Source organism: Apium graveolens, chromosome 7 (assembly GCF_009905375.1).
Source record: "Apium graveolens cultivar Ventura chromosome 7, ASM990537v1, whole genome shotgun sequence".
NCBI classification, from domain to species: Eukaryota; Viridiplantae; Streptophyta; class Magnoliopsida; order Apiales; family Apiaceae; genus Apium; species Apium graveolens.
This window is the reverse complement of record NC_133653.1, coordinates 85,064,095-85,083,097: the sequence shown is the minus strand read 5'-3', so window position 1 is coordinate 85,083,097 and position 19,003 is coordinate 85,064,095.

Below are 19,003 nucleotides of genomic sequence, written 5' to 3'. Positions count from 1 at the left end.
TTTATATGTATCTCCTAATTCGGATCAATTTTAAAAAATATATATCAAAGTATAATGAGAAAAATCATCAACAAATATCACATAATATCTTGACCCTCCCATAGTTGGAGTAGGAGAGGGACCCCAAATATCAGAATGGATAAGATCAAAAATAGTTGACGATTTTTCATAGTGAATAGGAAACGGAAGTACATGTTGTTTTACCAGTTTACATGAAACACAATCAACCGTGTCTACATTAACACTACGCAAATGACCACTGGAAACTAGATTACGTAAATAAGAAGGTGAAGGATGACTAACCGGGAATGCCATATGTTGGTTGAGGCGGAAACAGAACCAACTAAATGAGTTGATGATGATTTTGGTGTAGGAAGATGCAGGGAAGTAAGCTCAAACAACCTTCCGCATCTACGTGCTATTCCAAGTGTTTGTCCTGTCTGAGGATCCTGTACATGACAACCAGAAGAGTTAAAGATAATATTAAGACCAAGATCACATAACTAGACGATGTAAATAAGATTAAGTGAAAGATTAGGAACAAAATATATGTTTGAAAGATGAAGATCTTCCGTGGATACAGTTCCAATATATGTTACTTTCATGGTAAAACCATCGGCTATTTGGATAGTAGGAAGGCATGAACTTTCTGTCTTTGTGGTAAATATGGAAGAATCATTTGTCACATGATTATAACATGCAGAATCAAAATACCAAGATGTATCTGGAGTGACAGAAAATGCAGTGGATGAAGAGCTGGCTTTAGATAAAACCTCTTTGAGTAAGGATTCTAGCTTGCTAGTAAATGTGATTGGAGCATTTTCTGATGTAGATTCAGAGGTTGCAGTAACAGAAAACCGAGTAAATTTTTTTGGATGGAATGATGGCTTTTTCTTGAAGAATTGCATAGAGTAATGACCTTTCTGATGGAAATGTTGACATGTATGACTGTGAGGTGCTACACAATCCTTGCTGACATGTCCACTTTGGTGACAGAACCTGCAAAATGATCCGTCTCAAGTAGATATTGGAGGTATGGCTAGGACAATATCATCCATAAAACTGAGTTTGCCAATGCTGAGTCGAGTTTCTTCAGAAAAAGTTCAGGGACATAACTTTCCAAAGAGGATAGTGGTTCAAAATGCAGAAATGCAGCTCTAACTGGTTCAAAATCCTGAGTGAGAGCCATCAAAAATTGAATGAGTCATTGCTGGTCACGATATATGTGATAAAGTGTAGCATCTTCTTTATGTAACCACTTTGGTTCTGATAATGTTAATTGATCCCAAAGTGATTGTATCTGAGAGAGAAAATCTGCAACTGATTGACCAGACTCTTGTTTTTGCTTACTTATTGAACTCATAATCTGATATTGGTGAGAAAGATCTGAGATAGTGTAATGTGATGCCAATAAATCCCAAATTTTGTTTACGGTGTCATAGTTTCCAAACTGTAAATTGATTTTAGAAATTGAAGAATTTTTTTAAAAAAAGCATGATAGCTTGTTAATTTTTGACATCCCACTCTTCAATGCGATATTTCAATTTGGAGTCGGTTTCATCCTTTTCTTTTGTAGGAATAGTAATATTGACGTTGATATATCGCCAAAGTTTATTTCCTTTGAGATAACCGCGCATAGCTTGAGACCAAGTTATATTGTTCGAGCCATTCAAAAGTGTTTGAATAAGTGAACTATTCTCTTTCTCCATTTTAAAACAAGATAAGTGCAAGGATTAAAAAGTAATGTCTAAAAGTGCTGGTACTTTTAAGTAAATAATAAAGTTTCAGGAGCAGATGTTAATGTCTCAAAACATTAGGCTTTAAAAATTAAAAGGTATAAAGTTTTTGGTATTTAAGTGTAATTTAGCCAATATGTATTGACTAAAAATAGATGTCGTGAAAATGATATACATGTACTGGGTGAAATTAGGTTACCAATGTGACGAGAATGACTCCAGAGACATTTAACACCCCGATGAACTTGATTAACGTGAGTGATGGGTACTGAATTGAGCGAGTTGACTACCAACTGAGTCGAGCGCGGTGAGTGACTCAATATGTTGACTTGGTTAACTTATTGAAAGAACTAGGTCAGTAACTCGGTGAACTTGGTGCATGGTTTGAGATTTGTAAGGAAGAACATGATGAGTAAAATGATTTATTTGACTCGGTAATAGGTAGACTGTGCCAACTATTTTCTCAAATGATTGATTGAGGTTCTGTCACCGGAAACGATGATAATGGTTGTGTCACTGGAAACAATGTCTGTGAAAACATAGAGGTAAGGAGCTTTAAAGCTCTGATTACCATGAAGAAACACTTATCTGTTGTGTTTCTTGTGTGTGAATATGTTATGTTTAACAGAGTAATGTAAGAGGAGAACTCTTGTATTACTATTATGTGTTATTTTCTATTACATGCTCAAGAGCCAAATATATAGAGTAGAAATTACAGAAATTCTATGCTATATTAATAAATCACGTTATTCAACTATGAACTCTCAACTATAATTGCCATAATAGTCCAATAATAGCTAGCTGTTAGTGATAGTATGTTGGAGAGTGTGGACATGACTTGTATTTCAACATCCTACACCAAGTATGCCACATTACAAATTTCGTAATGTTTTGTTGAAGCTTACAGACATGGGTTTTGATATTGAGTCTTCATATTTTCTTAATGACCTTCGCTCATTGAGTTTAATCAATGATTCAACTTGGAAATCTAGATGTGTGTTGTTAAAAAACTTTGGTTCCTCTGATAAAGAGATCATTCTCTTGTTCAAGAAGCTGCCAGTTTTCATGTGTTTTACAGAGAAGAAATTTATTGATAAGATGGAGTTCTTTTAAAATAAATAGCAGTGGACAATGGATAGTGTTGGGTAGAATTCTAACTACACAACAACAATGGGCGGTTATATATATAATAACAAGAACATGGTAAATAACCAACTAACGAAATAAAACACGAAGGCAATAACAAACTATAAAGACTGTAATTGACAAAGAAAGTAAAGAAAAACTTATCTCTTATCGCTTTCCAAATTCTGATAAGAAGAAGAACACAACAGTTGAGTCGCCAAACCCTTCAAGAGGACTCGACTGTTCTTGAAGAGATTATTGCCCCCCACTTAAGCTGTGATGGAATGCAGCAATATCGCTTCCAGGATAAAACAACAACAGATCAATCTGGTCATAGAACCAACAATGATCAACGGCGACTCGCACCTCAGTTTGCCCAAAAAACCTATGCAACTCATATATGTTTGCGAGGTAGGCACCGAGACTTGTGTCATTTTAATCTCAAGTATACCTCTCAATATATAGGCATCTCAAGTTGCTCTTCTTCTATTTTACTCGATGTGATACACCAAGTAACAAAACAGAAAAAGTAAACAAAATGGGTTTTCCTTATTATTTATATTATATACTGATTAATTAATATTACAAAATATATTCAGAGTATGATTAAAATAATCCTTACTCAATATATTTTATATTAATAATTAAATAATCAATATAAATAATTAAACTTGTAATAGAAAAGAAAAATATAAGATTTCCCACTAGCACTAGGCCACACAAGCATTCCACTTATGCTAGTAGTTGTAAACAACACTAACACAAGATGCTATATAAACTCAATATCTTTCTTTTACAATACCAATGTGGGACAAAATCCCCATAACCCATTTCAAACAAGCAACTATGTCTCAATATATTCATGGATTCCACCAAGAAAATATCTTAGATCCAAATATGAAAGTTTAAGTCCTCATGTCAAGGAACAACCTCTAAGTGTTAGTTTCCGGAAATCATATCAAGAACATATATAAAAAATGCCTTAAACTTTCTATTTTCTAACAATCCCCCACAAATCCATAATTAAATTGCATACCAGATTTTATCATGACTTGCTTTTCAGAGTCGGTACCCTCCCGGATTTGAACCCTCCTAAGTCCTCTACTTCGATGGCTACCGGATACAGATGGAATGTTTGACCTTGAATCTTTATCCGTTGGGTGTAACCACACTCCATAGACGACGACAAGTCAAAGGCTATGGTGCCAATCTACGGCTTTGAGACGTTAATGGTCATGTATCGATCCTGTTCGTCGAATGTTTCGAGGAATAACCCTTTCCTCTAATTGCGACCACACAATTACATTCGCTTAGCTGGGCATCTCCAGAGATGTACTGCTATCATCTCGTCAAACGACTTGACCCCATTCAGAGTTCAAATAACTCTTGCTAACTAGCAGTTCAAGTACCTCTTAAGGTTTATAGGGAATAGACTCAGATACATAAGTATCTAAATGTACATGGTAGAGGTACTACCAATTCATCCTTACAACTTGTTATTACCACATTGAATACACTTCGAGGGATCTCCTCTCAGGTGTATTGGGTTCCCGCTGTTGATGAATTATGATGGGTTGCCAGTCCCATCCCCAACCTCGACTTAAGGACTATAGCATGCTCAATCCCTTTAGTCAGCGGATCAACTATATTATCCTGAGTTCCTATGAACTCTATAGCAATAATCCTATTAGACACAAGACCCCTTATAGACTTTAATCTAACTTGGATGTGTCTCTTTGTTTTAGCATTATACTTTACACTTCTGACTTTGTCGATAGTTGTACGGCTATCAAAATGAACAGAAATGGCAGGAAGCGGCTTGCTTACTACAGGTAACATACTCATGAGTTCATGTAACCATTCAGCCTCCGTCCCCGTGGCATCCAGTGTACACAACTCAGCCTCAAAAGTAGACCGAGTAATCAAAGTCTGTCTAGAAGACTTCCAGGACACTGCTCCACCCGCAAGGGTAAACACATATCCAGTCACTCCATTGGAACCAGATTTCTTAGCTATCCAACTTGCATTACCCCTCGAGTACCCCCGGAAATCTCCGGTAATGCAAGCCAAGAGAAATAGTTCTCTTTAGATATCTAAGAACTCTATCCAGTGCCTCCCAATGAGTCTTGTTTGGACAGCTTGTATATCTAGCCAACTTAGACACAGTATAAGAAATATCTGGCCTAGTCACATTAGCAAGATATTGCAAACTCCCAATAATCTAAGAATACCTTAACTGAAACACATGAACTCTTGAACTATTCTTGACTAAGGCAACTTTTGAATCATATGGTGTACTAGCGATTCTACAATTTGAATAACCATATTTTTCAAGTATAGATTTCTCTATATAATGAGACTGTGACAAAGTTATTCCATCAGTTGACTGAGTCAACTTGATCCCAAGAATCACACTAGCTTCACCCATATCCTTCATCTCAAAGTGCATCTTCAAGAAACTCTTTGTCTCGTTAATAATCTCAATATTGGTTCCAAATAACAAGATATCATCTACATACAAGCACACGATCACACAATCATTACCTCTAACCTAATAGTAGACACACTTGTCACTTTCATTAACTAAAAAATTCGAAATCTAAAACAGTTTCATCAAACTTTTTATGTCAGTCTATAGATGCTTGTTTAAGGCCATATATGGAATTAACTAGTCTACATACTTTCCTCTCATTACCAGAAGCAACAAATCCCTCAGGCTGATCCATATAAATTTCTTCTTCAAGGTCACCATGAAGAAAAGCTGTCTTTACATCCATTTGATGGATGATAAGACCATGTACAGAAGCCAATGCAATAAGCATTCTGATTGTTGTCATTCGGGCAACTGGAGAATATGTATCAAAATAATCAATGCCTTTCCTTTGCCTAAAGCCCTTAGTAACTAGCCTAGCCTTGTACTTATTTATTGAGCCATCAGGGTTTAGCTTCCTCTTGAAGATCCATTTACATCCAATAGTAGAACACCCTGGAGGGAGATCAACTAATCCCATGTTCTGTTTGAAACAATTGAGTCAATTTCACTCTTTAAAGCGCCTTTCCAATGCCTTGACTCCGAAAAATCCTTGGCTTGACGGAAAGTTAAAGGCACATCCTCGTCATTGTAAGTGATAAAGTCACTTCCAAAGTCCTTGACTACCTTTGAACGCTTACTCCTTCTAGGTTCCTCTACTTTGTTAGGAGTAGAGCTACTACCAGGATCCACCCCCACATTTGTCATCTTTTCCACATGATCAGGAATAGAACTTGATGTGTGAGTGGGATCATCCTCAGAACTACCCAAAGATATACCAGTCTTCATTGGGAATACTTCCTCAAAGAAAGTTGCATCACGAAACTCAACTATCGTATTCGCCACAATACCATCTATGTCAGATTTTAATACTAAAAATCTCATAGCAGTTGTGGTTTCAAGATAGCCCGGAAAGATACAATCAACAGTTTTCGGACCCAGTTTCTTTCTCTTGTATTCAGGGAAAAGCACCTTAGCAAGGCACCCCCACACACGAAGATAACTCAAACTTGTCCTACGCTTTCTCCATAATTCATATGGTGTCTTGTCCATATGTTTCAGAGGGACTCTATTCAGAATATAGTAAGCCGTATTCAGAGCCTCTCCCCACATGTATTTAGGCAACCCAGAATTAATTAGCATACTGTTAATCATGTCTTTAAAAGTTTTGTTCTTTCGTTCTGCCACCCATTAGACTCAGGTGTGTATGGTGGAGTAACCTCATGAACTATACCATTGTTTACGTAAAATTCATTAAACAAGGTACTCGTATACTCACCACCTCTATCAGACCTCAAACGTTTAAGTACTTTTCCAATTTGTGTTTCAGCTTCATTTTTATACATAATGAATTTATCTAGTGCTTCATTCTTATGTTTAAGCAAATAAACATAACAATATCTACTACAATCATCTATAAATGTAATGAAATATCTACAATGATCCTTGGTCAACACACCACCAAATTCACATATGTCTGAGTGCACTAAATCTAACAAGTCTGAATCCCTAACAACATTATGAAAAGGTTTCCTTGTTTGTCTAGCAGTTACACACACTTGACACTTAGATTTCTTATCAATGGCGTACTTTGGAATCAACTCTAAATTCATCATATTCTTTAGAGCACCAAAATTTAAATAACCAAGCCGTAAGTGCCACAAATCAGATGATTCTACACAATTAACAGAAGCTGCAACACTATCATTAATAAAACCACCCAAAACGGGTTCAACATTTATTAAAAATAAACCATCAGACAAGTAACCCTTGCCAAAGAATGTACCAGTATGAGTATTAACTACTTTATTACACTTCAAAGAAAGTTCAAAGCCGTTTTTAACTAAACAACTTCCACTAATAATATTTCTACGAATAGAGGGAACATGATACACTCTAGTGAGAGATAGAATCCACCCAGAAGCAAACTTCAGGTCCACGTTTCTTATTCCAAGTACTTGTGCAGCACTAGCATTCCCGATCGTCACTGTCACTCCATGGCTCTGTTGATAAGATACGAACAAGCTAATATCAACACAAATATGTACATTAGCTCTAGTATCAATCAACCACTCATGTGACAGATAAGTGGAAAGTAGTACCGGGCCAGTAGCTAACATGGTCATTGGTGAGGTTGTTGCCTCTGGAACCGATGACGGGTATGTTAGCGACTCAGCTGTTGTGTTCTTCTTCTTATCAGAATTTGGAAAGTGATAAGAGATAAGTTTTTCTTTACTTTCTTTGTCAATTACAGTCTTTATAGTTTGTTATTGCCTTCGTGTTTTATTTCGTTAGTTGGTTATTTGCCATGTTCTTGTTATTATATATATAACCGCCCATTATTGCTGTGTCGTTAGAATTATACCCAACAATCTTGAAGAGATTATTGCCCCCCACTTAAGCTGTGATGGAATGCATCAATATCGCTTCCAGGATAAAACAACAACAGATCAATCTGGCCACAGAACCAACAATGATCAACGGCGACTTGCACCTCAGTTTGCCCAAAAAACCTATGCAACTCATATATGTTTGCGAGGTAGGCACCGAGACTTGTGTCATTTTAATCTCAAGTATACCTCTCAATATATAGGCATCTCAAGTTGCTCTTCTTCTTATTTACTCGATGTGGTACACCAAGTAACAAAACAGAAAAAGTAAACAAAATGGGTTTTCCTTATTATTTATATTATATCCTGATTAATTAATATTAATATTACAAAATATATTCAGAGTATGATTAAAATAATCCTTACTCAATATATTTTATATTAATAATTAAATAATCAATATAAATAATTAAACTTGTAATAGAAAAGAAAAATATAAGAGTTCCCACTAGCACTAGGCCACACAAGCATTCCATTTATGCTAGTAGTTGTAAACAACACTAACACAAGATGCTATATAAACTCAATATCTTTCTTTTACAATACCAATGTGGGACAAAATCCCCATAACCCATTTCAAACAAGCAACTTTGTCTCAATATATTCATGGATTCTACTAAGAAAATATCTTAGATCCAAATATGAAAGTTTAAGTCCTCATGTCAAGGAACAACCTCCAAGTGTTAGTTTCCGGAAATCATATCAAGAACATATATAAAATATGCCTCAAACTTTCCATTTTCTAACATATAGGTTGTCAAGTAACCCAGTTGTACTTAATTATAGCTTAGAGAAGAGAACTACCCCGAGGTGTTCTCTTCTGCAAGTTTTGGTTTTAAAAAACAGCACTTGCATTACAAGCTATCTACGATATTGTAGATGACTGAGAGCAGATTTATCAAAGACTTTGTAAGTGTACATAAGGAATTTCCTGAGGTTATGGATGCATATAAAGGGAAGTTGAGATTTGATGAATACACTTTCACAGAGAAGGGACAGTCAAAGTTGACGCTAGTGTAATATCTATTTTTCTTTACTGTGTTAGCATTATTACCAGGAAGTGAATGAATGAGATGATGATTTTCTTCTGATAATCGGTCAAGTTAATGCAAGTTGTCAAGCATATACCAAGTAATCTTCGTTATAGCTTAGTGAAGATGGCCCTTTTAAGATTTTGGTTTTGCGGACTTTGGTGTCTGAATGATAGATTTTACATAGCTTCATGCTACCAACAATGTTATAGATGACTGAAACTAATTTCTTCAAAACATTGTAGATGAACACAAGGGTCAGTTGGGATTTGATGAAATGGAATTTGAAGCTAAAGGGTTTGTGAAAGCCTAATGTAGGATCGCAGACATTTTAACCATTTTGAATGTTGAAGAATGAATTCCCACATGTAAATGGGTATATTGGTGCAATATGGCTAACTTGTTTTTATGGATTTAAATACTATATAATGTGGTTTACTTGCACTTTTTGTTAAATGCAATATCTTACTTGCATTCACCGATAGAGTAGAATTTATTATGACAAGCATTTCAATCTTTTCAAGAACAGATTGACTATGGTGCTAATCTATCTATTATATACTCCCTCAGTCCCTTCAAATTGTTTACATTTCTGAGGAAGTGTCTGACACGCATTTTAAGGTGCATAAAAAGTATAGTTATGTAACTTATTTTTACAATTTTCATTTTCTGAATAAAAGTTAAATGTTTTAATTTTTATTCAGAAAAAGAAAATTGTAAAAAAAAATTACATAACTATACATAATATGCACCTTAAAATGCGTATCGAACACTGTCTAAAAAATGTAAACAATTGAAAGGGATGAAGGGAGTATATAATAGAGGAAATAGGAGGTTGACTGAGACAATTTATTCAATTAAAATTACTCAATTACCCCTCATAAATAAATATCAATAAATATCAAATTTAATACTATATATTAATTACATCTAACTCATTAAATATTAATATATATATATATAACATCTAACTCATTAAATATTAATATATATATATATATATAGGACCGTAGAGACCACTTGTGTTCTGCAAGTAAAATCTGGCATAAAAATATTGCAAAACGTAGTATTTTGAGATTCATGTTCTTCAAAGATCATTATTTTGTTCAAAATCTTGAATATCATATATGTACTGCATGTATAACATTACAAAATATTTTATGCTACGAAACATGTTTAGTTTGCAGAATATTTGTTCAGTTTGCAGAACATGCACATTCTAATTATTAAACTTAGAGAATCTTCAACAATTGTAATGAAATAGCTATATCCGTAGAACATACTTCCCAAAATAATATATTTTATAGTGCTTTGATTACAGAATATAGCTGGTCTACGAGGTATTCGATAAAATAATGGTCTCCATAGAACTTTACTCTCTCTCTATATATATATTATTACTTCATTATTGACTATTATACATATATAAAAAGAATAAAAATGTATTCATATCTAAAGTACGTTCGTTATGCACACCGAACAAAGAAAATGAAGGTAAATAATACAATTGAACTTAATTTCTTCCTAATTTCTTCAAGAGTGTAAAACTCATCCTTTTCCAACTCTAATATGACTTGCTCCTGTGAATCATTTGTTCTCTGCTCACTTGTTGAGGCAACTGAAGTTTGGGATCTTAGTTCATTATTGAATGAGTGGATTTCATTGAAAATTAAAGTACTTGAGCCATCCACAACATGTCCTTGATCAGATCTCAGCGATTGCCTTTGAATCATCTCTAGTTCATATGTTTTGAGAATCCCATATAGAACTTCCAGAGTTATTTTGCTCAAGTCTCTTCCTTCCCTGATTGCTGAGATTTTCTGTTCCAAATGATCAAGGAGAGTAAGCAAGAACTTTAGATTCACCTCTTCAGTTTCATAGTATTTATCATAAAGCTGCAAGTCATTTATCAGCTTGTTGAATCTTTCAAACACATCAGTAATGCTTTCCTTAGGGTTAGCCATGAAGCCCTCATACTATGAAATCAATATCCTTCTTTGATTAGATCTAACCTTCTCAGTTCCTTCACATAGTATCTCAATCTTTTCCTATATCTGCTTGGCAGTGTCACAGTTGACAATATTGTTGTACATCACATTGTCAAGTAACTCAATCAATATCATTTGCAAGCTGCTATCCAGGGAAACTTTCTCCTTTTCAGGATCAGAATACTCAGCAGGATCTTTTGGAGCATAATGAGCTGGTATGACCATGTCTCCATCCGTAGATTCCTCAACTCTTACCATAGGAATGAAAGGTCCATTCTTGAGGATCTGATTGTAGAATGGATTGGCCATCCAGAAAAACGGCATCATTTTCTTTTTCCAAAGAGTGTAGTTAGCTTTGTCAAAGGCAGAAATTTTGATGCTATTGATTTTCTTTGTATTCATTCTTCCAAGATCTTAAATCTGTTTATTTTTCAGATTTTGCTCTGATACCACTTGTTAGGTGATGAATCACACACGGGGGGGGGGTGAATGTGTTTTTCTGATTTTAGGCTTTTCTTGAAAGTTAATGGTTGAACAAAGTAAATTAAATCTTATATAGAAAAGTGTTCATGCAGATTATAAGCTTGCAGAAAATAAAGATAAGCTCTTTGAAGTTAAAGAGCTCAGCTTCTTCTCGAGAGTGTTACAAGAATTTTGATCTAAATTGTTACTCCTAACTAGAGGACCAGTGTTAGCTTTATATCTCAGTTAACTGCTAATTTACATAATGGATAATAAACATGTTGTTAACTCTTCTAAACTGTCACTTGTCATTTTGATTTATAGAAAAGCAAATCTTCTATTTCTGGCTTAGCATATCTTTGGCATCCGGTGTTTACTTTAATCTTCCTCTGTCAGTTAATCTTTTTCATTGATCTTGCACACTCTTCAAGCTGCTTTTTATAGACTTGTCAATCCAGCTGTTGGATTGTTTGTTGATTGTTTATCTTGGATATTAAACTGATCTGCAATTCTGTACTTTGAGACTTACTTCGAGATCTCCAGTTTGAGTTAATAGAACACTTGACATCTCGATAAGTACATAGGCTTATCGAGATCTCTAGAACTCCATAATGAGTTTGGCTTGTAAAGGTCTTCATCTTGTCGAGATCTCTAGTCTTCATATCTTTACTTTGACTTGTAGATATCTCTGAGTTCTCGAATGATTATAGACTTGTCGATAACTCTGAATTCTCTAGTGAAGGAATGACTTCTCGATATCTTCTTGAGTTCTCGAGTAGCTTTCCTGACTTCTCTACTCCCGGTGGATACTGCTTATTCGTCGAGTAGTGATGGCTTATCTGTCGAGTAGACATTGCTTATCCATCGAGTACATGTTGGTCATCCATCGAGTAGATATTGTTGATCCGTTGAGTAGACACTGCTCATCCATCGACTAGAAGTTGCTCATCCATCGAGTAGTTATTGCTCATCCGTCGGTACTCTCTGGAGTTTGAATGACTTCTCGATAAGCCATTCTGGAGTTCTCGAATGACTTCTCTATAACATTAAATCTGTGACTTGTAGAGATCTTGACTTAGAACAGTTTTCTCCAAACAGATTTATTCAACTCCAAGCTTCTTCAAAATTCTTCCGAGGCATGATCTTCTTGATCTTCTTCCAGATAGAATCCTTAGGCTTGATACTGTTTTAGGAAAAAGACTCCAGTCTGCTCCTTTGCATTTTTACAGACTTTAAGTGTTATAAGTACAAAATATAAATTTAGATAACAATACAACTTACTTAGGGTTGACAAGTTGTCTTAGTCTTGTTAAAGTACAGGCATTACAATAATCAATTAACATGATATTGTTAAATAGTGAATATTCATGCTCAATGACAGTAATCGTAGAATTCGGAATTTCGAAACACTTTCAAGTACATCTTTTACGAATAACATTTATCAGTTGTCTGATACAAAATTGGAAGAAAGTTAATTTAATAACACAAAAGTTACATATATTTTATTGATGTACATGTACATAAGTTATTAACGCACGTGGCTTTAAAAATTGTTTGTGCCTCACACGGGTTATAAAGTATACAAATCGTAGAAATTCATCATCACAGCAGAGATTATTGTATGCAAACGTAAATAACTACTCATAACATAACAATATTTCATTTAATAAACATATATTTTATTTAATAAGTAAATATAAAAAATTTACAATAATCGAGGTTAGAGTATACCTGTACCTCGCACGATTTACAGAGCTAGTTTTACATAAAACAGGACCAAGACTTGCCTAACTTTGTAGGAAGAAAATATTATGTTGTCCAGTACAGTACTTGGTGTTAGCAATCTTGTACGATATAGTCATTATTATATATATTGAATATATAACTAATTCACAAGAATATTGCTAATTCTTAAATTAAATAAATATATAAGAATTAGCAATTAAATTAGGTAAAGGGTTTGAGAAAACAAACATAGATCAGATTTAATCTCGAGTCCAGCAAACTGTCTCCTTAAAAGAGATTTTTCCCCGCACCATCCGTGTTTAGCGACCTAATTCCCAGGATAAAACGAGATACTAGTATAATCGATAAATCAAAAATACTCTCAGTGAACTTGAACTGAGCGCGAGAACTATTGTGGCGCCCTCCAAACCCGGGTCAGAAGTTTGGGGTCCACACACACACACACCTTATTTATAACATGCTTATAACAATAATAAAGATAATAATAATATACAGTGACCCTACTTACCAACTACCACGGAGCGCAACAGGTTAAAGTATGCACACAAGCCAAACACACTACTATATTACAAACCGTTCAAATCCCAACTATTCAAACTCAGAACTAAGTATTAAACATTATTACAAACTTTTACAAACTTAAATTATCCCAAAAGAAGCCTACTAGCTCAGCTTCCTCAACCTGAACCCCTAGCTCTTGCGCTGGACTGGGGATCCTCGTTACCAACAGGTTCCTTTTTAACTGGAAAGAACATAAACAACATCGCACAAATGAGCTAACTAGTCCAGCAAGTCACAATGACAAAACTGAGAATAATGATCATCAGGTGAATATGGTTATCACATCAAGTGGACAATGAATTATGATTTAGAATTGGATATTATACTTTTATTTTAAAAAAATCAAGGTTAGGCTGCTGATCAGTCACGCACTAACCCCGAGCAAAGCACACAACATTGCTCTAACTACTGGATCCAAGGCATACATTGGCCTAACCTGACCACTATATGGTCTGACCACGAATCTGGTCCACAATTTTATAAAAATAATCCAATTCTAACATAATAACAAAATAAGTAATAATAAACAATAAACAGAATCATTAACAATATTGGATGTTCCATAATGAAATGGTTTCAGTTTTCATGAGGATCAATATGACCTTTTCAAAGCTTGGATGCTGGGTAATGAAAGAATTGGATAACAAAGGAATCAACGTCTCAGGGTTCAAGGATTTGGTCTTTTAAAGCATAAGATACAATAGTTTGAGTATGTAGGTAATTCGATGCAGTGTATGGTATTTAATTTGTATGTATTTGTGGAGTAGTATCAGATATTTGTGGTTCATATCTGGGTATACAATAATCAATGGTCTAGAAAGAATCAGGTTTACGACTCAAGATCAATAGCTGGATTCATGGTTAGGGTTCAGTGCTTCAAAGCACTTGTAATATAAAATAGGACTATCAATCACTATAATATCTCGAGAAAGTTCAGAACACTTGCCTGGTATTAGCTTACCACACTGCACTCACTTCCAATCACAATCGTCTTACTCCTCAACTACCTGTTTCCCTTTCCTACGTCTTGCCTCTTCTGCTCACATATCATAAGCATCTATCAATATTCAACTCATATGATTCTATTCAATACATAATCCTATCTACCCTTTGTTTTACCCAAATCCGATTAACAGATTGAAAGTTACGCAATAAACATGTAAACATCGAATATACAGACCGACAGTCAACCAACAAGTCACATATAACATATAACACGTCACATAATCAATGATATCTCATTTATAAAGAAGTCTCGGGTCATAAATAGGCTTTCGGTTACTTAAAATGATTTTTAAAACATTTTTCGGAATTAAAACGGGTCGTTGGATCAATTTCGGAGTAATAAATAGGGTTTGGTTGGCCAATTCTGGCTTAAAACAATTTTATAATAATTATCGAGCCTTGAAAATAATTTAGAATAATATTTTGAAGCTCGAAACTATTTTTCGAAATTTTTAAATCATTTTTAAATAATTAAATCGAATTAAATAATTAATTAAAATCAATTAATAGTTAATTAAATCAATTAATCAATTGATTTTCGAATTAATTGACCAATTAATCAATTAAAAATTAACTGAAATTAATTAACTAATTAATTTCAGATTTATTTTTGAATTAAAAATAATTTTCGGAATTAATATAATAATTTTTAGAATTTTCATAAATTAAAAACGAATTTTTATAATAAAAATAAATAGGAAATATGATTTTTAAATAATTTGTAAACAGGAATCCTAAATTTGCAAGTTCTGGAAACCTAGGGGACCAAACTGTATCGTTTTTAAAACTACAGGTACTAAACTGTAATTTTCCAGGGGGTCGCCGGAAAACGTTCTGTCTCGCCGGAGAAGATGATCCTGGCGTCCTCACCCCACCAACACCTCCAGATCAACACTACTCAACACCAGGAACACAACCATGCAATCAATTCCTTCTAACAATCCCTGAGTTGGCCGAAAAATGGCCGGGAAGTTCGCCGGGTTCCGGCGAACTCGACGTAACTTTAAAATCACAACTCCCTTCTCTACATACCTCCTTGGTTTTTGAAACTTATACGACTAGATTGCAAATTTCACAGAGAACACAACCCACTATACCGCAACATCTATCTAACCCGAAATAAGAAACCCCCAAATTTCAATTAAGAACATTCATACGGGTTATAAACCCTAATTTCACAATTCGAAAATTAAACCCACTTTTGAACATGTTATTGAACTCCAAATCAGACGTATAATATATCAAAATCATCAGGAAAACAAGCTCTACAATATGCAATCATCAAATCATACAAACAATCATCCGAACAAAAATTCATATTTTTAATAAAATTAATTCGAAAATAAATAAAAATATAGAAAATAAACCTTAATTTCTGCAGTAAAACGAAGCTCAGAATCTGGTAGAACACTTCAAGACCTTTGGATTGAGTACTCGAGCTTTGAAAACAGAGATCAATAACACCTTCGTTTTGCTGTTTGATTCTCGGAAGTTTATATGAATATAAGATTTTTCTTTGGAAAATTATATAATTATCTGTCTGCAAATGATTTTGATACGAAATAAAATACGGTAAAAGGCTATTTATATTTACGGAAAATTAGTATCCCGTTGGATCATTCCGGATATAAAACGGTACGTTTATTTATAAAAACTGATCCAAACGGTATCGGTTTTCGGGATAATTATCCAAATAAGTACAATTTGTACGGCGGTCTTGGTCTCAGCGCCTGGTTACACGTATTACAAGATGATAATTGTAATAGTTTACTAAAAAGCTCCCATTTATCAAAAATACGAGTTTTATTGATTTACCGAAATGAATATTGTATCAAAAATGTTGCGCCGGGACCCGCGTAGGACAAACCGTACGCCGGATCGAAAAAGTCGAAACATGAAATATGCTCGGAATATTATAATTGGTTTAGGAAGGAGTTCTCGGAAGAGTTTCGGGTTCCAAAAACGTAACAACGGATGACGTCAGTTGGTTCCCGTTTTTATAAAATAGATTTTAAATACCTGGAAAAAGATTTTATAAAATTCATATGATTCCTATATATTCATAAATCAACATAAAAATAATTAGGAAGATATGACAATTATCTATATTTTATTTTGGACATATAAAAATTAAAATACTCAATTAATAATATTTTTAAACATCCAAACACATTTATCACTTAACAATTAATTCACGGAATAAATACTGAACATAGATAATAATTATTTATTAGAAAAAATAATTACATGATATATCCCGGATATTACAACTATCACCGAAATATTGGAAAAATTTAAGACTGAAAAGACCGAAAATTAAAGAGACAACTCTTATTTTCTCGACATTATAAAACCGGTGCCCTAGGACTCTATATATAAAGAGAGGATTGAAAGGACTTGTATTTCTTTTCGATGTGGTACATGGTATTTATAAGAAAAACCAAGGAATAGGTTTGTGCTACTCTCGATGTGGTACAAAACCCACTTTTCACATTAAAAGGTCAAACTTCGGAACATCAGCTCTCATTCACCTTTTACTCATTTTGGACGTGTAAATATGCGTTGGAATTCGCTCGAAGAGGCGAATACGTTCCAATAAATACACACCACTAACACATAATGTGTATCACTCATATAGAGTCTCAAAATGATTAACAACTTAGTCTAAAATACTAAGTTTGTCCAAAAATCCCCCACAAATGATGGTCCAGTAGCACGCACCACATAGACAGAAAGACGCGGAGCTTGACTTGGTGATAGTTCTGGCGGTCAGATATAGCATACGATAGGTAGAGAATGCTCTTTGAACCTTCACTCGACTAAGTATATTGACATTACTGATAGAAAGTATAACGCGATGTCCTTGAACCGTTCGACCGTTTATGTAAACGATGATATACTTATCACTATATCTTTCCTGACTCATTCAGTTCTCATGATTATATCCATTTTGGATCTGGAACATCGTCTGGGTTCTGCAAGAGTTTCTAAAGAATTCTGCCTCACAATTCTCCTTTGAAGCGGCCCCACTTCTTTCTCACATAGGTGATCTTTATCTTATAGAGTAACTCTTGTTTACTCAACCGAATTCCATGTATTCAAACTTGAAATCCATGTATTCGTCAAAGATCATTAAAAGCATAAAGCTTAACCTCGTACCTTACAGGTCTCACTGTTTTATCATCATAGAAATAGGCCAGGGGTTACCCCCACAGTGATGTGGTCATCATGATTTAGTTGTCCCATTGAACCAAGTTCTTGGGATCTCCAGTCAGCAAGGTCGGGTGTCCACCATGACGCCGTTAAACAATAGGCAAGGCCCATTCCTCTAAATGATTTTAAAACTATCTCTCAGTCTAACTAGATCCCTTGTCTTAAACAGATTCTCTCAGTTTAACCATCTGGTTAGTGGATCCAAACATTATCATTTGACTTTACATAGTCAATCATGATAATTCTCGTTAAGAATAGTTGTTTAATGGTATTATGTCCTCATCATAGTTGTGAGACATACCATTACATACACAATAATGTGATATCCCAATTTGCAGATTGATTACACAATATATGCATATTGAAGACACGTTTTCCTTGTCATTTAGGAATATCCTTACAAAGTGGCTATTCAGCCTTTTAACTACATTTATTTTATGCACCAGACTTGTATTCCATCATGAATCGAGCTAGGTTTAGGATTTCCATGACACGACTGCTAAGTGTGAAATGCATTCTCTAATGACTTTAAAGTTCTTTAAGTCAAATATCTAATTTACATACTATATTCACATAGTACAAATAGATATCCTTCGTATTGCAGTCCAAGCTCACGAGCACATATCATACACCTTAAATCTCATTGCAATCACTTCCAAGTGACCAATTTTCATTGTACTCGTGCATCTACTCAGTTTACCAACTGTGTAGCCTATGTCTGATTTTGTACAATTTAGAAGTACAACAGAATTGCAATCCTTCTTGAGAGATCCTTGTTCATCTACGCTTGGATAAATACAAATCCATTCTAGCTATGAAAACTTTAGCTTCATTGATCTCTTCAAGATTCAGATCACCAACATGTTACATGTATCATCTAAGACTTTTAAAGTGACGAAGATTGTAATCTTCAAATCAAAACCTTTCAATCTTATCAAGATTTTCAGAGATGATCCTCTTGTCATTACTTTTCGTAATGATCTGATCACTCACATGAAATCAATTATGACTTGCATATCATGTGTAAATAACATATGCACACTTATCAATTATCTAATTTTGAATCAGTTTGACATCTCATATTGACATATTTCACATTTATGAAATAACTTTACCAATTATTACTCAAGGATTCCACTTGTTAATGATGTTACCAGCTTTTAGCGTCCCAAAACCAACAATTTCAGTTTGCATCATTACTGAGTTTAAGCATCCT